The 27,700-nt window shown below is 45.5% G+C and overlaps 1 protein-coding gene and 1 long non-coding RNA gene across 3 annotated transcripts in view; one reads left to right on the top strand and one right to left on the bottom strand.

The window, feature by feature from the left end:
* Positions 1–27,700, top strand: part of C1H11orf87 (chromosome 1 C11orf87 homolog) — a 55,419-nt gene that overhangs the window by 4,919 nt on the left and 22,800 nt on the right. The window contains exons 2-3 of the mRNA XM_045018251.1: positions 1,102–1,219; positions 20,940–21,036. The gene's annotated coding sequence lies outside the window, so the exon portion shown is untranslated. The remainder of the gene's footprint in view (positions 1–1,101; positions 1,220–20,939; positions 21,037–27,700) is intronic.
* On the bottom strand, positions 1,013–17,678 carry LOC123371083. Of its 2 annotated transcripts, none has more exons than XR_006579700.1 (3): positions 17,518–17,678; positions 1,694–1,826; positions 1,013–1,277 (listed from the first exon to the last, which is right to left on the bottom strand). It is a non-coding gene; the product is annotated as an uncharacterized LOC123371083 (long non-coding RNA). The 2 variants fall into 2 exon arrangements; XR_006579699.1 differs by lacking the exon at positions 17,518–17,678 and adding an exon at positions 16,960–17,057.

Below are 27,700 nucleotides of genomic sequence, written 5' to 3'. Positions count from 1 at the left end.
TTTGACACCATCAGCTCAGGATTAAACAAAGACTGTGAATGGCTTGCCAATTACAGAACCAGTTTCTCCTCCCTTGGTTTTCACACCTCAACTGCTAGAACAGGGCCCCATCCTCCCTGATTGATCTAACCTCGTTATCTCTAGCTTGCTTCTTGCTTGCATATATAAACCTGCCCCTGGAAATTTCCACCACTTGCATCTGAAGAAGTGGGTATTCACCCACGAAAGCTCATGCTGCAAAACGTCTGTTAGTCTATAAGGTGCCACAGGATTCTTTGTTGCTTGTTCTGATTTGATTGCATTTTACACTTACTTTGCATGGGGGCAAATGCTTGTACATGGTGCAAGGCAATGGAGGGGTAGGCGGTAGGTTTGTATCTGCATATCGTATCAGTTAATAGATCATTACCTTAATAGACTGTTTTGAGATTTTAAATTAAAATGCAAATGTGGTAGAGTTCCTCATATAACTAGCAAACTCAATAAGATGAGGGCAAGCCACAGGTGTCCTCCAGCACCACAGAAGCTAATCACCCAAGCCATGGGGCTGGGGAAAGAGCTACTGTTCTTATGACATTTTTAAAGATCTTTTCCAATAGCCTGTGTAATGAGATCTACAATGATTATCACCATAGTACCTCTCTCCATTTATCTGTGACAAAAGAGAGACTTGAACCAAAATCTCTGATCTTTCCTTTCTCTGAGTCAGGTATCATTAGCATGTTAACATCCCAGACAGGGGAAAAATTGTAAATGAAAACAGGCGGCTTCTACAAAAATAGGGCTTGCTGTTAACCCTTAAGCAGGGTATTACAACAGGGAACTAAGGATTTACCCATAAACCCCCACACTACAGATTCATCCCCCTCCCATATCTATTATCAGGTAGTGATTAATACCGAAGAGGCAGGTATAAAGTACAACAGAACAAGGTTTATTAACAAGGACCCCACAAAACAGTAAACATATAACAAAGCAAAAGCACTCGGTTGTTAAGTCTAATCTGGCCTGAAGCCAGGGACCCCCAAATAACACAGGACAGGTAGGTGCAAGGAATCATGGAAACTAATACATCACCACCATATCTGATGATCTTGACAGAATGAGGACCACACCCAAGGACAGGAGCAGAACTGGATCATAGGAACACTCGAACTCAGGACCCCTCAGGAATGATGCAGGAACCAGGAACAATAACACTAAGGATCAGGAACCAAAGGTAAGCAGGTCTTCTATCTTCTAGTCTTGACACGAGGTCTCAGCTAGGACTGTAGGCCCTGGGATGGACAGCAACCAGTTTCTCTGTGACAAGTCTTTATATAGACTACACCGTGATCATATGTTCTTCCCCACTCTTTCTGGTTACTGGGCGGATTTGCCAGCAGTATCCAAGCAGATCAAAATTACTTAACCCTGTAGTTTCCCACCTTGGACCGAAAAGGGCACCAACTGGCAAACAAGAAGGGGGTAACAACATGGAGGCCAAACAACAGCTTTGTCAAAACAAAATGGCAAAATTGAAAATTGGCTTTACACTGCTTCTGTTGAAATCAGTGGCAATCCTAGTGGGAGCAGAATCTAGCCCGTACTATGACCAAACCTCATTCAATATAGTGGTAATCCAAACCCAATTTCCCTAATGCACTGTACTTGTACTTTCAAATGTAAAAAAAAAATATATCTTTATGCTTACATCAAACGCCTCACTCCCTGGAGTCAATGTGATGCATTGTCCTGGTTCTTCATCTCCTCTGGCCTATTTCTTTGTGAAGTTCTCCCTGGGCCCCAAATCCACGTGATTTCATTCTTGCTGATCATCATGTGCTCTGTGAAGATCAAAGCAAAGTCTCATTTCCAGCTGTCATTTTTGTTTTGCATCGCCAAATGTTTCCCTCAGTTTAAACAAAGCTTCACAGTAACCGGGACAAAAGCAGCCCAATTAAAACATACCTTGCTTTTTGATCTGCCCATTCATAATGCAAACGTTTTCTCCTAAATCTGCTATGTGGATCTCAATGTTTTTTTATGACTGTACAATATGGTCACCGAAGACATCCCTGCACAATGATCTAACAATTATACTGAGATACAGAACCATACAGAAATAATAATGGCCCCAACCCTGCAATCCATTTAGGAGGAACTGTTTGCAGTTTCATTTACTTCAACAAGTGCCTTGCAGGATTGAGGTCAATGTACACTGAAAACACAACATGTACAGTCTATCTAGATACTCTCATTTGACCATCTATACTTTTGTTTAATGCCTATTTGAACTGTGTTTACTTCCCTATAGAAATGGTTCAGTGCTAACAAAAGTTAGGAACATAGGAATTGCAAGACTGGATCAGGTCCCAGGTCCATCTAGCTCAGGGGTTCTCAAACTGGGGGCCATGAGGTTATTACATGGGGGGTCGCGAGCTGTCAGCCTCCACCCCAAACCTTGCTTTGCCTCCAGCATTTATAATGGTGTTAAATATAAGAAAAAGTGTTTTTAATGTATAAGGGGGGTCGCACTCAGAGGCTTGCTGTGTGAAAGGGGTCACCAGTACAAAAGTCTGAGAACCCCTGATCTAGCTCATTGTCCAGTAGCCAGCACCAGATGCTTCAGAGGAAGGTATAAGAACCTTGCAGTAGGCAGATATGGGATAACTTCCCCGTTACATTAGGTCTCATTCTGATCTCTAAGAGTTAAAGATTGGTTCAAGCTATAAGGTTTAATATCCCTCTCAAAATGTTTGCTAGCAATAACTATTAATTCTGGATGTTCCTGTTGTCCATTAAAAGATTTAATCCTTCTTTGAATCTTGCTGAATTGCCCACAGCCCAGCATCCATGAGTACCCATCATCGTAAACCAGCATATCTTTCTTAGAAGACAAGGTAGAAGAAAACAGATTTATGTTTTCTCCTTTCCAGGAGTTGTAAACAGTGCAGAACACAGAATACAGATTAAGGTTTAGACTGAAATAACAGCTTCTAAAATGAATATTTTGGGAACAACTTCCAAAACGATCTTGAAAACTGGAAGCAAAAGTAGTAAAAATAATTTAGACTCAGCAAATAGAAACATTGATTCAACCAATTAAAAAAAAAGAAGCTGGAGGAATATGCATTAATACTGTTCCAAAACAAATAAACAAAACTATAAATGAAAATAAGCTAAGTAAAGTGTGTTATGTGACTGAAGACTGAATAATAAAATCTCTTTAGGGAAAAATGGCAGACAAGAAGGACTCTAGACAAGATTACATTTTACAGTAAATCCCATCAGCCCAGAGAAACCTAATAAGAGGGACCTATTATCTAAAACAGGAGGAAGAAACACATTCCAACTAAAATAACCATAAAAGAGTAAAACAGATCATCAGTAAAAGAGAGTTAAAGTTCCCATAGAATTAAAAAAGTGATAGCTTTACAATCCAGCATTCATGGGATGATCCACAGTCTAAATATCCTAGAAATGCTTGTTTGAATTGTAGCACGCTCAACTCAATTCCAATACAGATAAAACTATAGTTTACTGGGGGAGAGCGGGACTTTTGAATGAGATTTTAAAACCAAGTTTTGCTCTGGCAGGGTCAAATTTGAGGGGAAAAAGGTATAGGTACTCCCCCAAGTTCCAGCCACATAACAAGCTCCAACTGAGTCACTGTAATGAGACTACACACTACAAATTGTGTAGATCTTCATAATTTGATTGTACATGATCTCTGAGCTCCTTGAGCTGGCCTCCCCCTTGATGGAACTAAGATGTCCCACTGGGCTCTGCCACTCTATCTGCCTTCTTGAGTGGGGAAGAGAACAAAGCTATATCTATACTAGGAAGAAAGATGCATTTTTAACACGTGTTAGCTAACACATGTTAATGATTGTGTATTACAGTCCTAGTGTAGACAGGACAAGCTGCCCTTTTAACAACTGTTCATTGGCTGAGGGAAACACTAGGCTCTCCCCTAGTGTCCACACAAGCAGCTTAACACTGGCTAACTTGCCTTATCTATACTAGGATTTTAACAAGTGTATTGGAATCCAATCTCAGACACATACCTTGTGCTTCTGCTGTGGGATACTCTGGTGCCATGACCACACCACTGTAGCCATTTCTGTCTGATTATTGACTCCACAGTCTGCTCACCCATGCAGCACAACTCTTCCTCTTTTACGGCTGTCTTGTTCTTGTTGAATTCTCTTTTTAATTCTTTTCTCTCTTCAACAAGCCTTTATGTATTTGGTTGGAGCCATTCTTCTTTCTTAGATTTTCTCACAATCACTGTAGTCCTGGCTGCATCCACACTTATTTCTTTGAAAAACTACCATTGTTCTTCTATGTCAGCCATCAGTGTCTTTAACTCCGCAGGTGCTGGGTGGTGTTGATGACTTGTGATATACAGGAGGTCAGATTAGATGATCTAGTTGTCTGTTCTGGCCTTAAACTCTGCCTTTTCAGATCTGTTACTAAGTTGCAACTTGAAATGCACTTTCACTGCTGGATCTGCTAACTTTCTAGTATCCTACATACAACCACACATAGCAGAGGGTGCATACCCGCACTGGCTTTAATCTAGCTTGCACAGATAAAAATAGCAGTGAAGATGCTGCTGGACAGTGGGCTGTACAAGCCCGCTGGGGCCCCTGGATACATACTTCCATTGCTAGCCCAACCTGAAGTCAATGCCACTGCATCTTCGCTAGTTTTAGTGAGCTAGCTAGATTAGAGCTAGCATGAGTATGCCTCCATGAGCTGCACCTCCTACTGCAGTGTAGGAAAACCAAAACAAATGACCAGTGACCAGCGCCGGCTCTAGGTTTTTTGCCGCCCCAAGCAAAAAATTTTTTGGCTGCCCCCACCCCATCCCTGGGCTCCTCCCTGCACCCCCTGCTGTCCCAGCCCTGGGCTCTCCCCCCACACCTGCACCTCCTGCCGCCCCAGCCCTGGGCTCTCCCCCCACACCTGCACCTCCTGCCGCCCCAGCCCTGGGCTCTCCCACCCCGACCCACAACCCCCTGCCGTCCCAGCCCTGGGATCTCCCCCCCAACACCCCATGCTGCCCCAGCTCTGGGCTCCCCATTTCCCCCCACCAGTGCTCCCCCCCACACTCCCTGCTGCCCCAGCCCTGGGCTCTGCCCCCCCCTCACCTGCACCCTCCTTCCGCCACAGCCCTGGTAACTTGCTCCCAGGGCAGGTCATTCAGCAGGAATTTTGGATGTGCACAGAACACAGACAGGATTGGTTCCCATATGGTTACGGAACTGCAGTAAAGTGGAACAATTTTCAGCTTGTGTGATTGGAGGATATCTGGATGCATATTATAAGACTGTCCTCCATAAATGAGGAAAAGTTGAGGTGCCTTTATTATTCTTTTGTTCCACTCTGTTTCTATGGGGAATTTGGCAATGCAATATCACTGTCTTCCTTTTAAACAAACACAACTAAAAAAAAGGCAATGGCTGTTGAAAATAGCAATTCCAGTCCTAAAAACCACTGGGAAGCATTTCTTGCTCAATTTTATCCTACTTTTTCTACAGCAAATTACAGTGGATCAGTATATTTGATTTGGGAGAAATGAAGTAACAGCTGCCCAAATTGAGCTTGAGCACTCCTGAATTTTGAGGTGTTCAAATCTGGAAGGCAGGTGCTAGATTCCCTTTCTGAATATTAGCTAAATCTGGAAAGGAAAAGTCAATTTCTGCTTCCATGGCTCAGAGGTGGAAATCCTCCTACGTGCCTGGTACTGTATCTAAAGCTGCCCAGGTCCAGTAGAGCCTCCCCTCCCTTACTTTTTATTTTAAATTCTAGTGGATTCCACATACCTCCCTTGCTAGGCTTCAGATAAAGAGGTGCACTGTCCATTTAGTCCACCCAATTCCTTCTTTGGGGGCTGCAAGGTGAGGTCACACCAGTATCCCTAATCCAGTCTGGGGATGTCTTCTGAAGGGGATACCTGGGCCAAAGCCTTCTACTCCTTGGGCACACTTGTTCCCCATTCACAGTGCCACCCCACTCTAGCAGTGAGCTCTCCATTCACAGCAAGCTGCAGCATGAGGTTTCAGCTACCATACTCCCTCCCCCTCCCTTTCCTGTTGATAGCAGCCAAGGGAATGCTGGGAAATGTAGTTCTTTCCCTGCTCCAGGGATGGCTCTATAGGCAGGGAGCTAACCAAGGAACTACAGCTCCCATGGCCCCCCTGTTGGGTCTCAGCTCCCAGGCTGGATCCCTGACAGCTGCTGGCCCTGCAAATGGGCTGCCCCAAGCACCTGCTTGCTTTGCTGGTGCCTAGAGCCACCCCTGCCAGTGACACATTCTCCAGAAAGCCTAGAATAACTAAAACCAGAGAAGGTTCAAGGATTAAAAAGCCAAAGCCATGAAAGAGACACTTTGAGAGCTCTGAAAAAGACCTATTGTAGGTTTTAAACTTCTTACCAGAAATAGGACAGGTACAGTACTTCGTTCTTAGATATTATGGATATCTAAGATAGAGAAATAGATAGGGCCAGATCTTCAGCTGATACAAGTCGGTGTAACCCCTTTGACTTGAGCTATGCTGATGTACACCAGTTGAAGGTGTAGCCCATATTACTTAGAGATAGGAGAAAAACTAATTTGGCTCTCAGATTTAAAATCAGATCTAAAGAAGAACTGAGTAACCACAGACATTTGTCTGGCTTGCTTTCTGAGACAGGCTCTAGAGACCTGATCAGGGACAAAAAGGAGAACACTTTGGCTCAGATTAGTTTGAAATTCACAGCCCAGATATGTAAAAGGAAAGTTGTACTTAAGAAACTTGATTAATTGCTTCCAGGAAAAGACAGCAAGAAGGAATAAGGGTGAAGCAGTGGATATAATTCACTTCGGCTTCTGGAGAGCTTTCAATATAGTACCTGCCAAAACAGTAACATAAGGTTAACAAGTCCATTATTGATGGTGAAATACTCAACTGGAGAAAAATTGGCTTGGTAACAGAAGCCAGAGATGGGTAAATAATTAGGGATATAGATGCAGCTGGAGGAGGGTGACAAGTTGGAATATGTTAAGCCTATTCTTGTTCTCACTATATATAATACATAGCAGTGGTCTATGGAAGGAAATATCAAACAAGATGTACAGATTTGGAGATGGTATGAAACTGGCAGGGCCGCCTAATACCAAAAAGGTGGGAGGCTAGATAAAAGGGACCTGGAAATAATGGAAGTGACAAGCGACTTGTACATGTTTTGGAAGCGGGGGGGGGGGGGACTTTTTCCCCTTAAATTCCAATAAATTTTCCTTACATTTGGGACTTGAGGAGTGAATTGGGAACAGAAAGAGAGGGAGAGACTAGAAAAGTGATCTGGGGGTGACCATTTAGATATGGCATCATCATAATCATCTCATTGTATGGCAGCAGCTAGGAAAGCAAAGAGAATAATAGGGATGTATAGAGAAATAAAGCACTAGTCAGAATATATCACTGAGGCCTCGTACAACGGGCTAGGAGGATGATAAATGACCTCAAGCATTAGAGAAGAAAATATCACAGGATGGGTGAATGTACCTAGCTGGGGGGGCTGGGGGTGCATGATTTGTCTGTGCTAAAATGTTACCATATTTTCTTGTAATGCTGATGATAACTAAGCAGCAAGAAGAACACCACAAGGAAGCTCAGGAACCCCAGAGCCATGACTGAATTTCTTAAGTTTTTTATCAGTTCTTGTAAGAATATAAATGACAATAGAAAAGTAACATCTCCCGATTCCGTTGCCCTGCACACTCTATGGTATTGATGTGTGCTAGATAGCCACCTTAAAAGCAGCCAGGATTGATCCATGACATGGGCTAAGAGTGCATTTCAGCTTGTCATGGTATGAATCTGAAATGGTGCCACTAATGTGTTCTCCTGAACATCAATATTAGGCCCTTTTTTACTAGCTCTGCGTAGGCCTGGTCATGTGTGTGAAATGCCAGGTATATGTGTTCATCAGAAAAAGCAACCCGTGTTCCCTTCAGTGATGTGCATATTAATGTCTGTGTGACTTGTACAGTCCGGTGGTACCTGGCTGCCCACTGTTGTCTTGAAATCACAAATACACCCTGTGGTGCACTCTGCGAGACACAGGGTTGTGAGAGACCTCGATACAGGGCCAGCTCCAGGCACCAGCATTCCAAGCTGGTGCTTGGGGCGGCAATCTGCAAGGGGCGGCAGTCCATGTGTTTTTTGCCCCCAAGCAGTGCGCCGAATTGCCACCACGGACAGCAGGGGCAGTCCGTGTGCCCTTAGGGCGGCAGGCGCGTTTCCGCAGTGGTGGCAATTCGGCAGCAGCTTCTATGTTTAGCTGTCCGCGGCGGCTTCAGCTAAACATAGAAGCTGCCGCTGAATTGCCGCCACCGCCGAAACGCGCCTGCTGCCCTAAGGGCACACGGACTGCCCTCGCCGCCCGGGGCGGCAATTCGGTGCGCTGCTTGGGGCGGCGAAAACTGTAGAGCCGTCCCTGCCTCGATATCACCCACCCTCAGTATGAAGAAGCCTTGCCTGTACCTGCTGCAGGTCAGCTCCCTAAAGTCACCAGCCACTGGCAACACAAGAACGCCTGTCTAGGCTTCACTGGTCATGCTGTCTATCTGCAGGGTAGCAATAGGCATGCTCCAGCCCTTGAGCCCTCTGAGCATCTCCCTGGTGTGTTCAGCCCCTGCTCCACTGGACACTCGCAATATTCACAGATTCACTGGTTCCAAAGAAACAGTGCAGCCCAGCTTACCATTGCCACCTCAGATCACTGCTCCGCATAACACACAGCACTTAGATCAGTGTATCGTGACATCAGTTATAAGTTTATTTAACAAAGTACAGAGATTAAGGAAGTAGCAAGTATAAGTATTGGAAACAAATGATTACATATACAATAAAATTATAACATGCATGTGTTGCGAATTATACCTGTAGGCCACGCACCGTTCGTTTCTAGGCTGAGGCACAAAAACCAAAGATTTACAGAGTGTCCAAATAACAAAGTTTTATTGCGCAAGGTTCAAACAACGTTCGAACGTGGTGTCCCCCTGCTAGTCAGGGAGAGACCCAGGCTACAGATTACATAGAAGTTATATACCTTTTAGGAGTGCATGCTACCCTCGTGAATCGGAAGCCTTAACCAATAAACAAGCCATTTTCTTATCTTTAGCCTATTACAGTTACTCACTGTCCGCGTGCTGGCTAGTGCGCAGTCCAGCTGTTATCTTGCATGCTAGAATTTTTCCTTAATTATGTTACTACAGCTGTGTTCCTATCCTCTTTCCTGTTCCTGACTTTATCTTTCTTTAATGCTGCCCTTGGGAGCTGTGTATGTGATGTGCTCGTTTTTAGTTAATGATGGATACAAAATAGGGAAACTTACAAAATGGAGTTGCTCATGCTAACTACCCTTAACACATGCTAGAACCTAGACTTAAATAACTGGATACTCTCATGTCTTGTAGGGTATTGCTCACCCCAAAGGGACTCAAGTGTTACAGTGCCTACCTCTTACGCCCCCTGCCACCCAGTGGTATCCACGGCCCCAAGTTAGGCACCCAGGCTCCCTATGCAGTGCAGGAGAGAGAGAGCCCCCTAAGAATAGGACCCACAAAATCCTGCACTGAGAAGGGTGCTGCCTCAGCTGGCTAGTAGAAAATGTTGAGGGGAGGAGTGTGGCCTAAGCCCTACCTCTCTCAGGGAGTTAGACACTTTTCTCCACTGGGGACTCTCAGCCTGCAGTTAGGCTCTAAACCATTTTTTGCAAGAAGAAGAGCTGGTGGTGCTGCCACCCCCCTAAAACTTTAAGCCCGGGGGTTAGAGCACTCATATGGGATGCTAGAAACCCAGGTTCAGTTCCCCCAATCTGATGTGGAGAGAGATTTGAACCTGGATCTCCCTGCACCTGGTGGGAGGAAAAGGAAGAACCCTAACCACAGGGCTATGGCCTATTCTAGGGTGAGGTGTATTCAGTCTCTCCAGGTGAAGCTATTCCATTGTGTATAAATAATTAAATATTCATTGGTGCAGGAAGACTTGAACTTGGGTCTCCAACATCCTGGGTGAGTGTGCTACCCACTGGAATAAAAGTTATGGGGGATGGGAGTGGGAAGGGAATAGCACCTCCCATTTTGTGTAGGGTAAAAACCTACAGATGAGACGAGAAGGAGGCATGCCTAGTTTGAAGATCCCCTTGAGTCAGGTGTGACAGAGGTTCTGGGTGCCTAGACTGAGACAGCTGTATGCATGTTCACTGCCAGAAACTTTGGTACCTAGGGAACTTTAACAGTGGGCATTTTAAGCACCCACAGAGTTAAGAGGCAGCTGAGTTGGGGTTTTGAAAAATTCAGTGGTGCCTAAATGTTGGGCTTAGGTGCCTAATGTGACAGTTAGGCACCTAAGTCCTTTTGTAGAGCTAACTCTATATCCTTCATTAGAAAGCTTTTCCATGGCTGGATTGTCATGTTTCTAAATTACATCAGGCAGACAGAGGAAATAGTCCTTTGAATGCATCTGAAATCACCTTAAATGGTACTTCCTGCAGTGACAGAGTCCAGAAAAATAAAAGAAAACAATGTACCAGCAGTCCCTTGATATCATTCTGTTAGTGCAATGTATAAAGTCAGGAAATTTCCACACATTATTATTAACAAGCAAAAATGTATTGCTAGGTGACATCAGGGAGCAAATTTTACAGTGGCATGAATTTTTACTCTGACCTGTGAAATGCTGTCCTTATCACTCTGGAGAAACACGTAGCTTATTTAGTTCAGCCAAAGTAACCTTTGTGTTACAAACTCTTTGTCATAAACACTCAGAAATTACCAGTGAGTTTGGCATGATGGAGGTGGGTGTTATGTCTAATGATGCATTTGCGGATTTAATACTTAACACTATGCTTCTTTCACCTGCCCCCAAGCTGGAAGTGTTAACTGTCCCAGTCCCTAAGCCAATTACATGAGGGAGCAACCTTGTAAATGTTAGATCGCATTGGGTGTTAAAAGAAAAGGGGACGGAACGGAATGGAATGAAAAATTGGGCTGAAACACCATGGAGTAGGGGCAGGCATCTTTATGGCACTGGGGATGCCATGGATTCTGATTTCTGCCATTTCAATCTGTGTGATATAGGATCCCTACTCACCAAGAAGATGCCGGAGCCTGCTTGTGGAGGCCCCTTGTTAATGCTAGCCTCTATGCCTTGTAAAGGGGAATCTCAGCTTTTATTTTAAAAAGAAAAGTAATTTTCTGGCCCCTTTTCCCCTCAAAGAGACCCTCAGAAGTGTGTTGCGATGTCAGTCACTTGTTAAGATTGTAACAATGGCTGTTTGTTCTTTTCAGCACAGGGCTGAAGCCTAAGGACCCCAAAGATCACCTGACACACATACTTCCTATGTAAATCAAATCAGTTCCCCTATGTAAATCAAATCAGGGGTCTATTTCAAGGAACTAGCTCACTCCCCTTCCCCATAATCCTCAGGCTGAACACAGGGATTAGTTATGTTTGGCAGTGGGAGGCAGCAAAAGTTGCTTCACAGCCCACCCAAAAATGCAAAGGCCATCTCTGCTTGTTAAAGTGTTCATCCCTCGCTGGGTGCACCCACAGCCTTGGCAGCTGCTGAAAGGGATCTCACTTCTTGTGTCCCCCACCAGCGTCCCTGGGGACACAGGGAGAAGAGACCATATAGTGCCTACAACAAGCCACTCTGGCTGTGGATGAAAACAGGGAACAGGACCCAAGTGTTACTGCACTGAGTGGGTATGCTGGAGCTCAACACTCTGTCCAGCCTGGAGTCTAAGAGCAGGTTCTGGGAGGGAGCCTGATGAATTGTTCCGTGGCCCATCAGCCAGTGGAGACTGTGACATTGCAGTCTATGTGGTTTTATAAAAATATGCTACTGAGTGAATATAATGTAACTGAAATATGCTTCATCTATATGATTTTATAAAAATTTGATAATGAGTGAATATAATGTAACTGGAATATGCTTCATGCAAAAAGTCTCTTGTAAGGTATCATTACAAAGCTTGTCTACTGAGTGTGGTCATCCTATTTGTATAAAGGTATGACTCTTGTATCTGAAACTAGAAATATGAAATATAACTCTGAGGGCCTATTGTAATTATACAAAGTGGGGGCCATTAATGGTGGTTTGGAATCTTAATGGCTCCTATCAGCCAGGACAATTGACTGAATGGCTCTGTTTGCAGGCAAGCCTTCCTGTGAGTCAGGCTGGGGGTAATGAAGGCTTGGGGTCTTACAGTGACATGTGATCATGTCACATGAACTGGAATCCATCTTTAACTTGGTGCTTTTCCAGTGAGGAGGTGTGGAAACCCAGAGAGAAACAAAGGATTCCCTTCTTATGCAAAAGATATATAAAGGGGTGGAACCGAACGAAGAGAAGAGGAGCCATCATGAAGAATCCCCTAGCTACCACCTGAGCTGGAAAAAGAGCTGTACCAGGGAGAAGAATTGTGCCCAGGCCTGGAAGGCGTCCAGTCTGAGGAAAAAACTTACTGAAGCATCTCTGAAGGTGAGATTATCTGTATTCAGTTTGATTAGACATAGATTTGCGCATTTTATTTTATTTTGCTTGGTGACTTACTTTGTTCTGTCTGTTACTACTTGGAACCACTTAAATCCTACTTTTTGTATTTAATAAAATCACTTTTTACTTATTAATTAACTCAGAGTATGTATTAATACCTGGGGGAGCAAACAACTGTGCATATCTCTCTATCAGTGTTATAGAGGGTGAACAATTTATGAGTTTATCCTGTATAAGATTTATACAGGGTAAAACGGATTTATTTGGGTTTATACCCCACTGGGAGTTGGGCATCTGAGTGTTAAAGACAGGAACACTTCTGTTAGTTGCTTTCAGGTAAACTTGCAGCTTTGGGGCAAGTAATTCAGACCCTGGGTCTGTGTTGGAGCAGACGGGAGTGTCTGGCTCAGCAAGACAGGATGCTGGAGTCCGGAGCTGGCAGAGAAGGCAGGGGTAGAAGTAGTCTTGGCACATCTGGTGGCAGATCCCAAGGGATCCAACCCATCACAGAGACATGCCCTCCTACCCCATCAACAGTCTGGGTAGTACTTCTGCTTCACAGCAGTCAGGGAGCCCCGTCCATATCAAGAACTGAAGTGCAATCCATTTCCCACTTGACTACCCAGCCCACACCCAAAAAAGGACCACTCCTCAACACCTCCCTCAACCAATCACCCCACAGCCAGTCCTAGGAACACAGGAAGTTCCATAAACCAGATCAGGCCAGCAGTCTCTCAAGGTGTGATCGTTTTGTGAAAAGTGTTCACTCATAGGTGATATGGTGTTTTTGTCTCTCTTCATTTTTCTGTGTGAGTTCATTCAAGAGCAGAGAGATGGTCTTGTTTCACTCTCACAGTTGTTATTGGGACATTTAGCGCACAGGATGAGGTATATCACATGCTGTGATAGGCGTGTGTAGGACCCAGCCATCTTGAAAGGTGTATTGCAGGGAGTATTGAGCATCATAGCAGTTAAGCTATGTTTGCAGGTTTTGCATTGGTAGTTATGGCAGGGTCTGGTGCCCCATTGAGTTGGTGTGTGAGCTAGTCTGTGGGGAGCTTGCTTCTGATGAAGAGCTTGGTGAGTTTGGGGGTGGAGTTGTCTGAAGGCCAGAAAGGGGATGGATGGGAAAGATTTCTTTCAGGTGGTGATCCCTGTTGAGTGTGGGTTGTGGTTGTTTAATGATACCCTATGTGGGTTCCAGGGAGGGGTGGTAGGTGATGACCTGGGGTGTGTGGTCAGAGGGTTTTTGTGGTTTTTTTTTATATATTGAAGCAGTGTCTCTTGAGGTATTTGGATGTGATCCACTTCTCTGCTGTAGTGTCCTTGTTTGGTGAATGTGGTTTTAATGTGTGTCCTGGACTTTCTTCTCAGAGCATATTATATGGTATCTGACTGCCTGGATTTAGATAAGGGATTTCTTGGTGTGCTGGGTAGTTACTGGATCTGTGAAGGTAAATGTGGTGATCAGTGGGTTTCTTGTATATAGTTATCTATAGAGTTTCATTGTTGAAGCTGATCATGATGTCCAGGAAGTTGATGCTGGTGTGGGAGTGTTCTAGAGAGAATTTTATGGCTGGGTGGGGGTTGTTGAAATTGTGGTGGAAATCTATAAGGGAGTTTAGGTTGGCTGTCCAGAGGATGGAAATATCACCAATGTGTCTCAGGTATATCATTTGTTTCATGATGCATCAATGATATTTTCACCTTCAACAGACAAGCCTGGGAACTTAAATTCATAATTTTGTTAGACACTAAAAATCATGGACTCATGAAGACACTGGATTTATGGCTTGTTACAACAATCTATAACCCACTGATCCTCTTTTCTACTACAACTGCAGAGGTGTTAACTACCCACTTCACCTTGAATGGTCTCTTACACTATGAATTAACTCCTTATGCTTAACAATCTGTCACACCTTGTATTTAGCTGTGACACTCTGGGTATTCTACACAGCAAACAAACACCCCCAGCTGGCCTGTGTCACTTGACTCAGGCTGATGGGGTTTGGACTGGGGGGCTTTAAAATTGTGGTGTAGATGTTTGGGCTCTGGCATCATCACCCTTTGCGGGGTTCCAAACCTTGGGCTCCAGCCCAAGCCCAAACTTCGACACTGCAATTTTACAGCCTGAGCTCTGCAAGTCTGAGTCAGCTGACATGGGCCAGCCCAGCCATGGGTGTTTGGAGGCCATACCCTCTAAATACCTTTCCCAGACCCGAAGAAGAGCTCTGTGTAAACTCGAAAGCTTGTCTCCCTCACCAACAGAAGTCGGGCCAATGAAAGATTTTGCCTTCCCCAGCTTGTCTTTCTAATCCTTGTCAGCTAGTGGTTGGTTTATGCCATGAATATGGCTGGCCAGAAAACCAGACAAAGAATTTCGAGGATTTGAAATTCATTTATGTGCTGCATTGAAGAAGTAGACCTTTTGAAATTTTTCATGAACAAACATGCGAGAAAGAGAGAGAGCCCTCCTCCAAATGTCCAATAGCCCAATGGCTCAAGTCCTCAGCAGGGATATGGGAGATCTTGGTTCAACTCCCTGCTTCCATAGAGGGACTTGAATCTGCATTTCCCACAACCTGGGTGTATGCCCTAACCAGTGGCAAGTTTGAGCTTATGCACTCTTGCTCTGGTTTTGACCAGAAATCCCATTCTGAACCAGATAATCCTTTCTGACAAAATTTTCACTGAATCCGATGCATTCCCCAAAAGTTTCAGTGTCAATGAATGGTTTATCAGAAATGTTCTGACCAGCTCTAGCCCTGAAGCATGCAGGGTTTACATTCCTTCTTTTAAAAAACTCAAAGTGCTCTGATATAATTGTGGATGTTCTCATCTGTATACATGTCTTTTTTTTTTAATCCTCCTAAGCTCTTGGCTTCAGTGATATGTTGTATCAATGAGTTCCACAGGCTGGCTCACCTGCCACCACTACTGCTGTCAGGTAGGGGAGCCACCTGCAGTAGCTTCACAGAGGTACTAGAGAGGGGGAAGCACATGGGTGAACAGGTGATGGTCCCCAGCGTGGAGGGAAATTTAAGGATTTAGGAGGGGAGAGAGTGAGTATGGAAATGATGGATTTCAGCCTGGAGAGTAAAGCTGGCTGAATTTCTCCTTAGCCCTGCGTGATGAAGCCCCAGTTCGGGTATATTAACTAACTATGTATGAATACAAGAGAAAAGCAGGAGTAATTGTTTTAGGCAGCCAGAGGAAAAAATATAATAGAACTAAGCGAGAAAGATGTAATTAATCACACACAATTAAGGGAGTTTTGGGAATGAGTCTGCAGGCCTAAAAGAATTCAAAGTACAATCCTCCTAGACCTTATTCCTCCCTAGATTCCTTCCTCCCTTCCTTCAAACTCTGTTTGAGGCCTAGGTTTCTTATCGTCTATCAGCTGTTGGTTGTTTTCCATCTGGTAAGTTATAAATAAGACCAAGAAGTTGTGCTTTCCCCTGATAGTCCTATCCAAGGCTCTAATTGCCCGCACACAGCATTAACAATACAATTAAATCTCAGAAGCATTTAAAATGATCTTTTCAACAGGAACTCAGCCAGCCAGTCACATACAAAAACTCCTGCCCACCCCTTTCATCGTTATGGGAAGCACATCCTTTGCCAAAAAACCTGTCTAACAGCTCTCTTTTGCAGGTCACCAAGTTTAAACTATTTTGGATCAAGGGAATGAGCAAGTTCTAGGCTCCTGGAGCCCTCACAGAGAATACCCTGCCCGCCGCCCTCTCTTCTATAGTGAGGAGGATCCAGTTTGAGTGCCTCTGCTGACTGCAGCTGTGACAGTATGGCCTGGGGAGAGATACAATCCCTCTAGCATGCTGGTCCCAGCCTATACAGGTTCTATAGGTCCTTATAGGATTATACGGATCTCCAGATTTCTGCTGCAAGTCTTGTCTTTACAGACCATGCTTACTGCAAAGATTTTACCTCCTGTACCAAGTGTGATCTAACTGGAGGGCTGGATCTAGACCAGCGGTTCTCTTGTTCAGGGAAAGCCCCAAGTGGTGCAGGCTGAGGGATGTGCTGGCCGCCCTTCCCGCAGCCCCCATCAGCCTGGAGCAGTGAACCGTGGCCAGTGGAAGCTGCGATCGGCTGAACCTGTGGACACAGCAGGTAAACAAACCGGCCCGGCCCGCCAGGGGCTTTCCCTGAACAAGCGGCGGACCGGCTTTGAGAACCACTTATCTAGACCACTGGATAATTCTATCCAGTCTCCATATGATTTTGAGCTGCATGTAGCCCTGCGGGCCCACTCTGCCCCTGCTCCCCTTGGCAGCTGGCAGCGCTGCCAATTCCCCTCTCCCACCTGGAATAATAAGCCCTCCAAAAAGCCAAAAACATCCTCCTAAAAGCCCCCAAAGGAATCCCAAGTCTATCATGACTCATCATTAGGGCATTCACCTGCTCTGCACCATTGTCTGTCCAGCTGCATTCTAGCTGGGATGGGTCACTGGGGCTGTGTGGGCCTGCCCACCCCCACCACACACAGTGTGACGTTGCATGCACTGTGCATGTGAGGTCACTGGGTGGGGGTGGGGCAGTACACTCTGCAAAATGGAGTCGTTTGTGTGGTGCACTCTGCAAAATGGTGTCCTCCATGTGGCACGACCTCTCTATGTGGCCAATGGAAGTGCCCCAGAACTAGTATCTGACCCACAATATTCACTAATCTGGCCTCATTGTTCAGTGTGAAGCAGATTCAGGGAAACTGGGATCTGTTCTGGTTTGCCATTGGCCTGCTCTTGGGGAAGTCACTTCACCTCTCTGTTTCCTCCCTTGCCCACTGCCTGTTTTTCAGTGGTGCAAGTAGAATCCATTTCTTACTGGTATGGGGATGGGGGGCACCAGCTAAAGGGGGCATGTGACCCTCCATGTGACCCTCCATGTGACTCCACCCCGCCCCCAGCCCGAGAACCCCATGCTCTCCCCGTCCCCTCCCCATGAGCCATCCCACGTTACCTGGGGGTAGGGGAGGAGCTCTGTCCACCTCCTGCTGTGCTGGAGACTTCGGAACCACAGCGGGGAAAGGAGCAGAACATGGGGCCGCTGGGCAGCCCCAGGCCGGAAGCTCCTCTGGCGCAGCTCTACTGTTCCCAGTTCTGACCCCTGCCCTTCCACAGAGCTGCGTCTCCTCTGTCTGTACAGCAGCCCCGCTGGAGGACAGGGCTGGGGGGTGGGTGGGGCTGGATGTAGTACAGCCACTGGAGGAACTGCAGGCGTTGTGCTCCTTTCCCTGCCGGGAACTGCAGTGGGGAAAGGAGCAGAAAGCCGGCAGCTCCTCTGGCGTGTCTGTACTGCCCCCAGCCCTGTCGGCATGGGGCTGCCCAGTGCTCCCATGTTCTACTCCTCCTGTGTCTTTCCGGTACACCGTACTGGCTATAAATATCTTGCTGATACAGTGTACCGGACCAGATCGCCGTACTTGAACTGCTGCTGTTTTGTTTTAGACAGGAAGCTCTCTTGGGAGGAGATTGTCTTTTAGATGTGTGTACAGCAGCTAGCTCAGCGGGCCCCAGATCTTGGTTGGGGTCTTCAGGAACTACTGTACTACAAATTAATAGTAATGATTAGTGGAATTGGTCAGTTTTCTCAGGGCCTTAAAACAAAGCAATTTCCCTTACATCTCGGGCTGACATGTGACATGTAGAAACTTGACCATGCTTTTGAGAGAAATAAGATTTGAAATGGCATGGCATGTGCTGGAAACACTTTCCAAATAGTGTATGCTTATGTGAACAATCTTACTATCACTCCACTGTTCATGCTCTCATAGACTGCCAGTTTTATACAAATTGAGTCCTGACTAATTTTTTCACTACAAAACAAACTATTAATAGATGATGTTTTTGCTCACTTTCTCTCTCTGTGCATTAATCGTTTGTTTGCACACAAAAATTACTTGCAGATTGGTTTTTTTGGAGATGATTTACTTCATTTGATTAAAAATTTCAAGCTGATTACATTAAATAAAGAGATCTCTTTGCTTCGTAATATTATTAGCCTATTTTCTCCAAGTTCAATTTGTGCCGTAATGACATTCTGCAGTCTCCATAGTTCTATAAGCAGTGTTTTTGCATTTTGCCATTATAATTTTGTCTGCTTATGTTATTTTTGTGTAACTGGTTCTTTTTTCCTTCCAGCAAGAATGAATACTTTTCCCTTGTGCCAGCTTTCCCATTTTAATACAAACCATCATTTTCACTGGCTTCTAACCCTCAGAAGAAAATATATATTGCACTAAGACTCGATTTACAAGCTGAACAGGAAGGCAAAGTTTTGACCATTTTCAAGTTGTGTGTGGCAAAAGAGAATGACAGCAAAATAAAATCTTCTCCCAGTGCCCTCTTGTGTCAGAAAATTAGCTCCCGCAAATACGCTGAGAACTCTGTTTTCCCATTGATGCTTGTGTGCAACTTCCTTTCACTTTAACCGTAGTTATATGTGCTTGTGGAGAGGAGAATAGACCTATGAGATGTCATGGATGGTAGCCAAGTTAACAAGATAATTTTGAATGAACTATTACAGTTTCTTAGGTCAACAACTGGCAAGTGCCTAGGTCTCTTTATAAGAGTTGGCCCAATAAGCTGTAATTGCACCTATGAAGCATGTTAAAGATTACCCAAATATATCTTGAGTCAGAGCAGCTACAGTCTCTTGAGTAAATATGCCTGTCCATTTGTCTATTCTTAAATTATGTATCTGGCTAGCTAGCTAATATGTATATGTGACAGACTGTACCCTTATTCTCACCACTTTTACAAAACTATGATAAATTTTGTAAAAAGTATGCCTTGTGAGGTATCATTTGAAAACTCATAATTTGCTGATCATTATTATCCTGGTAAAATATGAGTGGCAGCATTGTATGTAAAGTTATAAGATTCCACTGTCTGATGTTACTAAGGCATATTCCAAATCTCGGGAAGCAGCCTAAACCAGTTCCTCAGAGACAAAAGGCAAACTGATGCCTCAGTCAGGTGTGAACAAAATCAAATGGACTATAACAGGGGCGGGCAAACTTTTTGGCCTGAGGGCCGCATCGGGTTTCGTAAATTGTATGGAGGGCCGGTTAGGGGAGGGGGTCATGGCCCAGCCCCCACCTCCTATCTACCACCCCGCCCCCGGCCAGGACTCCTGCCCCATCCAACTGCCCCATTCCCTGATGGTCCCTCTGGGACCCCTGCCCCATCCACACACACCTGCTCCCTGTCCCCTGACTGCCCCTGGGCCCCTGCCGCCCCATCCAACCCCTCCTCTCATTCCTGACGGCCCTCCCGGGACCCCTGCCCCATCCACACCCCTTCTCCCTGTCCCCGACTGCCCCCAGAACCCCTGCCCCTCACTGCCCCCTGCCACCCCACCCAACCCCCCTCCTTCCTGACTACCCCCCGGGACCCCTGCCCCATCCACCCACCCCTTCTCCCTGTCCCCGACTGCCCCCAGAACCCCTGCCCCTCACTGCCCCCTGCCACCCCATCCAACCCCCCTCCTTCCTGACTATCCCCCGGGACCCCTGCCCCCATTCAACCCCCTGTTCCCCCCAACCCCTATCCACACCCCCGCCCCCTGACCACCACCCCGGACTCTCCTGCCCTCTATCCAACCCACCCTGCTCCCTGCCTCCTTACCGTGCTGCCTGGAGCACCAGTGGCTGGCAGTGTTACAGCCGCGCCACCCGGCTGGAGCCGGGACATGCCACCACCGCCACCGCGCAGCTCAGAGCACTGGGTCAGGCAGGAGCTCACAGCAGAGCCTTGTGCCGGCTCCGGCAGTGGAGCGAGCGAGCGAGCTGAGGCTGTGGGCGAGGGGGAACAGTGTGGGAGGGGCCGGGGGCGAGCGTCTCGGGCTAGAAGCTCGGGGGCTCAGCAGGACGGTCCCGCGGGTCGGATGTGGCCTGCAGGCCATAGTTTGCCCACCCCTGTTCTACACTCACTTGCTATCTTGCGTTTCTTCGGTGCTGCCATTTCTGGTGACTCGTGGTAACTATTTTTCTTTGCTTAATTTTGTTTAGTGGAGAAGCACCTTTTCTGTGACTGGCTCCATCTAGTGTTGAAACTGAGAAGTGCAACAGAGTTGAGCTCAAGCGCCATGTGCGGGCCATATTCAATTATATTTTCAGAATTTGCTGCGGGCCAATAAAAACTGACCCGCGGGCCGCAGTTGGCCCGCGGGCCGTAGTTTGGACACCCCTGGACTATAACCTGGAAAAGTGGCCATTCTTTGGCAGGAAGAAAGGTGTGAATGAGAAATTTACATCTTGGCAATGGAACAGTCCTGTATAAACAGACTGGTTGTCATCTGAACCCCAGCTGGAGATGATTCTCAAAGATATAAAAATGAAGAACAGAGGCCCCAAATTACCTATCTTTCCTTATTTCTAGTCACAGCATCAACAATGTTTGAAAGACAAAGGGAACATCATTGAAGTGGGGGAGTGGTCCTGACTATGAGATCCAGCCAGACTGTTGTAAGTATGTGGTGAGAGAAACCTTTTTGCTTTAAATTCACTTAGCTTGTTAAGTTAGGTATTAGTTTGCATTTTACCTCTTTGTAAAAAATTTATGCCTCATTACTTGTAATCACTTAAAATCTACCTTTCTGTAGTTAAGCAACTTATTATATTGTTTTATTTAAACCAGTGTGTGTTTGGTTTGAAGTGTTTGGGAAACTTCATTTGAGATAACAGGATTTGTGCATATTTTCTATTAATGAAATGATGGACTTTCTGTGAGCTTGTATTGTTCAGGAAGGTGCTGGGCAGTACAAGACACACATTTCTGGGGAAAACTCTGGGACTGAGAATTTGCTGGCATCATTCTGTAATATAATTCAGGAGTGACTGGCTAGAGCACTCATATACACTACAGCTGGGAGTAATTTACATGCTAGGGGCTGTGTGCGAGCAGGCCAGGAGTGGTTGTTCTCTCCACAAAGCAGTGTAAAAGGCACCCCAGGTTGGAGAACTAAGGGGACACTCAGCTGTTCAACAATCCAGATTGTGCCTTCGAGAATGTCACAGTATGTAAACATCAATATCTAAATTATACAGTCTACATATAATTACAATCACAAATTATGGCCAAATGGACCATGCATTCCTCCACCCCCTGTTATATATATATATATATATATATATATATATATATATATATATATATATAGTAGCTATCACCTTTCCTCTGAGGCTTTCAAAGTGCTTTGTAAATATTAATATTCCCAGCACTACTTTTATGTAGGTATATTTCCAGTAGTGCATTTAGCAACAGCAAATGTGTGGTCTTTCATTTTCTTCCAGGAGAAATGCATATAGTGGAGTGTTTTGGTTTGGATTTTTATTATTATTTTATTATAGTCACACACACATGTTGCTATATGTTTATGTTAGAGAAGATAAGCTCAAAGGAATGTGCCTTGCACTTATTATTATTCTATTTCCCATTTTGTAGATGGTAAAATGAAGCAAGGTCCCAGAGTGAGTCAGTGGTAGTGTTAGGAATAGAACCCAGGAGTTCTGGCTCCCAGTCCCCTGGGTTCCTATCAACATGGTTTCCCATCAGTACTGATATAGCGTTGACCCCTGAAAAGCAGTGTGTGGTTATGGGAGCTGAAATGATACAGTGTGAGTACAATGGAAATTCTCAACCAATGAGCAAGAATTTTGGGTCTTGTGAGATTTTCATCAGTGGCTCTATGACACGTCCACTACTTTTCAGCAGTTGCTACTGCATTAGGTAGCACATAAGAGCTGTTCTCATTTGCCAATGAAATATGTATCAATAAGTTCTGTTTAAAATGATACAATTTACATAAGAGACTGGAACAGCTCAAATGAATCTTAGTTTATCTTGTAATTAGGTATTTATGTTGTGTCCTATCCCAGTCATAATAAAAAATCATTATGAAAATCCATGGAGAAATGTACTCCTTTTTTCTGAAGTAGTTATTTTTCAAATTACAGTATCTCCAGCTGTTGTTAATTGTTTTTTGTGAAAATATCATTAGTGATGTCACCAAATTAGGATTTAGTCATTGTTTCAATTTAAGCAATTTCGAGTGACACAACACACCCACAAATGTCTTCAAACCCTATACGTTGTTACTAAAAGAATCACCCTCATGCAATATATCGATGGCCATACTAATTTCCCCCTACTGCTAAGTTGTTACAAACATTAAAACTTAAGTGTTCCATGAAGATCTTCCAACTATAGGACAAAAGCAAAGCAATACAACCACTTGGGTGGTTTTAAACCTAGACAACTCCAAAACATCCCCTCACCAGTCTCATATGTCACCTTGATTCTCCACCATAATCTGCCAGATGAAATGTAAGAAGACAGGAACTTCAGTACCATGTTCTGTGAAGAACTCGTATCTTACTTCAGAGTTAAGGGACAGTCCCTTGGGGAACAGATGATGCCAGCTGAGAACAGAGAACACTGACCACTCCATCTTTTCACACTGCTCTCGTGAATCACCATACTGGATACAGCAGATGCTCTCAGAGACATCAAGGCCACTGATGTCAAGGCCAGTGAAAGCAAAGAACGGATGGATCAAAATTATTAACATAGCCTTAAAGAATCCCAGCTAGCCTTATCTCCTTGAAAAATGCTATAGTTCAGCCATTTTTCAGGAAACCATTTCTGGGTGGTGGTGATCTTGCAAATAACCACTTAGTCTCCAGCCTTCCTTTCCTCAGCAAATCACTGGAAAAAATTGTGACAGCCAGACTCAAATATTACCTGACTGCTGCTAATATACTGGACACTTCACAATCTGGCTTCAGACTAGGCCATGGCATGGAGACTGCTCTGGTTGCACTGTTGGATTATTTCTCTCTCTCTCTCTGTCTGTCTTCTGGCTGTTATGGACAGAAGACAGTTTACAAAGGGTCCAGGAAGGCTCCTTAAGCAAATGTGCAGAGCTATGCAGAATTTGACCCTTAGTGTTTATACCCTTCAAATGCCTGTTGACATTTATAACATCCCTGCTTAGTTACTGTTTTGCCATGTAATGTTGCACAGATTTACTTTGATAAATCTTTCTTATAAACCAGTTTCTCCAGGTCTTTAATTTTATACATAGGAGGCATACCTTCAATCTGTAAAAACCTGCGCTGAGCTACCCAAGACAAGTATACCTGTCTAGACAGAGCTCTACTTTCCTATAACCCCCAAAAGTCTCAGCTCCCCCTCCCAACAGCCAAACTCCTGTGGAACCCACCAAAGCCTCACCTGGCTACTCCTTCAGAAAGCTCAACCCTCCCAGCTACACCTACTCAAATACTCCAACCTGGCACCCTTAAATTCTGTATTTACTACATCTAACCAGCATGTGTACATGGCCAGTTGCCGAACCTTTCCAGCTTGGTGGGACTTTTACCTGAGTAAGGATTTCCTCATTCAGGTTGCAGTCTCTCTGGGGCAGGAACTGGTTGTCATGCATCTCTAAGGCACTTAGGCTCAAAGTTTCAAAGAAGTTTAAACTCTGAAGTGCATGACACAGCAATGCCTCAATACATTTAAATGTCTGTGCCTTAGCCCACTGTGGGAGTGAGATACATTTTAATATTAATTCTTATGGTTCCATAACAAGGGCATAGTCATGTTGTCCCCTCCAAGCTGTTTAGAACCATATGACATCTTTCCCTGGTGACGTCTTCCGATGCTTTCTTGAAGCATCCAGAACTATGGGTGACCTTGTTATCCCTCTACCTTAGCAAATGAGAGATTTGTTGGTGTTGAACTGAGTAACAGCCTAAGTTCCCTCTAAGCTGCGTGGCCACATGGCTGCACAGCAGGCTATAAAGGGTTATGCAGGGGGGAGAGGTGCCTCTCCCCTGGCCCCAGCCCTGGAGCTGCCCCAGCAGGGTGAGGCACTCTCCTGTGGCCCCAGGCTGCTGCAGTGAGGGAGGGCTGGGGGGAGTCCTCTCTCCCCACTGCAGCCCCGGGGCAGTGTGCACCCCAAACCTCTCATCCTTGTCCCCACCTCAGAGTCCCCAGCCACAGCTCTCACCCCCCCCCACATCCTAACCCTCTGCCCTAGCCCTGAGCCTCCTCCTACACCCTGAACCCCTCATTCCCCAGCCCCACCCCAGAGCCTGCACCCCCATCCAGAGCCCTCACCCCCCCACACTCCCAACCCTCTGCTCCAGTCCTGAGTCCCCTCCCACACTCCGAACTCCTCGGCCCCTGCCCCCACCACACATCACCTCCATATGGGTGCACGTAACAAAATTCATTCCACACATGGATGTAAAAAATTAGAGTGAACATTGGTGACAGCTCCCTCTCACCCCAGTTTCCTAGCCAGCCAAACAAGCTCCCTAGGACTCTGCCAGCCTTCTTTGCCTTGATACACTCTAGTTCCTGAACCCCCTGGAAGAGCCTTCCACTGCAGTATCCAGCCTCTGCCACTGGACACTCACAGAAATTATCAAGTCCATTGTCTCCAATGGAGCTAGTATATACCTCCAACCGGTTGGCTTAGCTAAGGAGTCACACTTTACTTTAACACGCTGCACTGGGATGAACTTACAGTAAAACCAGAATGTTTATTAATAAAGAACAGAGATTTAAGTGATACTAAGCAAGGAAAATAGAAACAGAAATGGTCACAAATAAAACAAAAGTCTAACACGCTTCTAAGAGACTACACCGAGCCTTAGCCAGCTTTAAGCTGTGTCTAAAGCAGTCTCTCTCACCTACAGCCACTTTTCAGTGTCACCAGCCAACATGGCTGGGGTTCCACCATTCATGGATGCAAAGAGCACTGACCTCTTTGTTCCCGCAGTGATAGATAACAAAATTCCCTTTTGCTTTTCTCCTTATATTCCCTGAAGTTCATTGTGTCTGTTTGAAGAGTCAGTGTGGCCCCCAAGGTTGGAGTGTCCTTTGCTGTGCTGATGCCATGCAGATTCCTTGTCTTCCTGGTAACTGGTGTTTGCCTCAGCTGCAAATGTATTTCCCATTGTATTTGGCTTATCCTGCTTAACTCACATTCAAGACCTAGGCAAACCAATATCTTGTGTCTGGGACAAATCTGTTTATCAACTCTGCCTCCAAACCATATTTTAGGGACATAGTTCCAGCACACATACATAACTCTTTGCACACCATCCGTATGTACATCCTGCCATGATATTAATGACCAGAGTGATATAAGTTTTCATCTGATACCTTACACAACGTTCTTTATAGATAAACGCCATGATGTTGTTAGGTATAGTGAGTTTGTCAGGCCTGATAGCAATTGCTGTTATATGATAGTGAACCCTTTGCCAGTAGGCATTGAGGGGGCTCCTAAGGTCACAGTCCTCACCTTGAAATTTCCCCCAGCTTTGCAGTTAGCAGTGGCTCCCATCATCTCACCCAGATGCAGAATTTTCCTGTTACCTCCTTCCTACTGGCAACTGCATGATCTCAAATACCTTCAACATTCCAGTTGTTTAATTCTCTACCTACTTCCTGGGTACTCAAATACCCAGTCCCAAATTCTTGCCATCTGTGGAATCTACCCCAGCACCCACAACCCCCCTGACAGCTTGCCTTCAGAAGCACCCCAATTATTCATGTGGAAATTATGGAGCATTTTAACCATTAATGATTTTACTATTTGTGTTGCAATCCTAACAAGCAAGATACCACTGACTGCAAAGTGGCACTAATATATAAGCACATAGACAAGGGCCTCAGGGTTACGATTGTCTGAAGTTACTTATCTCTTTGTGAGTTGGTTAATGGGGAAATTCTTAGTGCTTGTAAAAAGAGTGGAGGGCACTTACCTTTCTAATAATGTGTTTATGGACAGCTGTACCATACCATATACCTCTATCTTCTTTTAAGTACATTGTAAAAATTACCTCCTCTGCCTACACTATATTCTCCTGCAATTTCACATTTCAGTTCTTACTGAATTACAGTAGAAACCCACACTTCTTTGCAGTTGTTTTTCTATTTGCTGTATTTGACTTCTCCAGGATTATGAAATACGTGATGGATGATGATTTCCATGAAAGGAATTGATTTTTAGGTGGCTTCTCTCTAACTGGATTTCTAGGTTATATTTTGGTGAATACAGGACTTATATAGACCACCCCTGAAGCACTGGCAACGCTGGAGGCAAAACTAGAGTCAAGCAACCTCTCTCATTAGTTCTCTATCTATACTAACAAGATCGTCATTCAAAACTTTGCTCTATAGCATATTGGCACTTTATAGATCGCTCTTCTGTTCATCCTTGTGTAAGACCCATCTAGTCACTCATAAACCAGATCTCCAAAATATCTCTATTAGAAAGCTACAATTGTTTTTAATAATAAATTAAATGCAACACTGCCTGTTATCTTCCAATCTCATCTACAAGTGTACCCTCTCATTAGGAAGGCATTCAGTTCTTGCTAGTGTATGTCCCTGTAACGGGTTGGGACTCACCCCAGCGGCGCCTCCTGCTGGTGACTCTGGGAATTAGCTCATTCCAGTGGAGCGCCTCCTCCTGGTGGTGTCCCGTCCGTCGTTCTGTCCTCTGTTATCTCTGGACCCGCGTTGCTGCGTACTCGGCGACGTCCTCTTCGAGGCCACTGCCCTCCAGCAGTGCCCCTTAGTCCATCTGCGCCCCCTTCCGGGGGGGGGGTCGGTGCTCAGCAGTCCCACACCTCAGTCACTATGTTCCACCGCCCTCTGAGTCTAATCCCTCTTGTCAGGGATCTGGCGTAGCAATATGGCCGCTCCCTACGGCCAATGGCTGGGTGCACTGCAAGGGGTGAAGGGGGGGACCCAGGCCCGCCCTCTACTCTGGGTCCCGGCCTAGGGACCCTCTGGCGTCTGCCTCGCTGTCCTTCTCTCCCCTTCCACTGTCTGTTTCCCTGGGCCGCTTCCCCTACGGCCCCTTGCACTCGCTAGGCCCTTCCCTTCAGGGCCTGCAGCCTGGCAGGCTATGGGTTCAAGCTCCCTAGCCTCCCCGAGCCTGGCCAGCAATGCGCTGTCCATGGTGCTAGTCTCCTCCCTTGGAGACTGACCTTCCCCTGTCAAAGGCCTGGGACAGACTGACTGCTCCTGCTCTGGGCAGCCTTTTTATATGCCTGAGCCTGGCCCTGATTGGCTGGCTCTAAACTGGGCCCTGATTGGCTCACAATAAGCCC

The sequence above is a fragment of the Mauremys mutica genome, chromosome 1 (assembly GCF_020497125.1).
Source record: "Mauremys mutica isolate MM-2020 ecotype Southern chromosome 1, ASM2049712v1, whole genome shotgun sequence".
Classification (NCBI taxonomy): Eukaryota; Metazoa; Chordata; order Testudines; family Geoemydidae; genus Mauremys; species Mauremys mutica.
The sequence above is the reverse complement of the archived record's forward strand: the minus strand, read 5'-3'. Positions and strand labels throughout refer to the sequence as shown.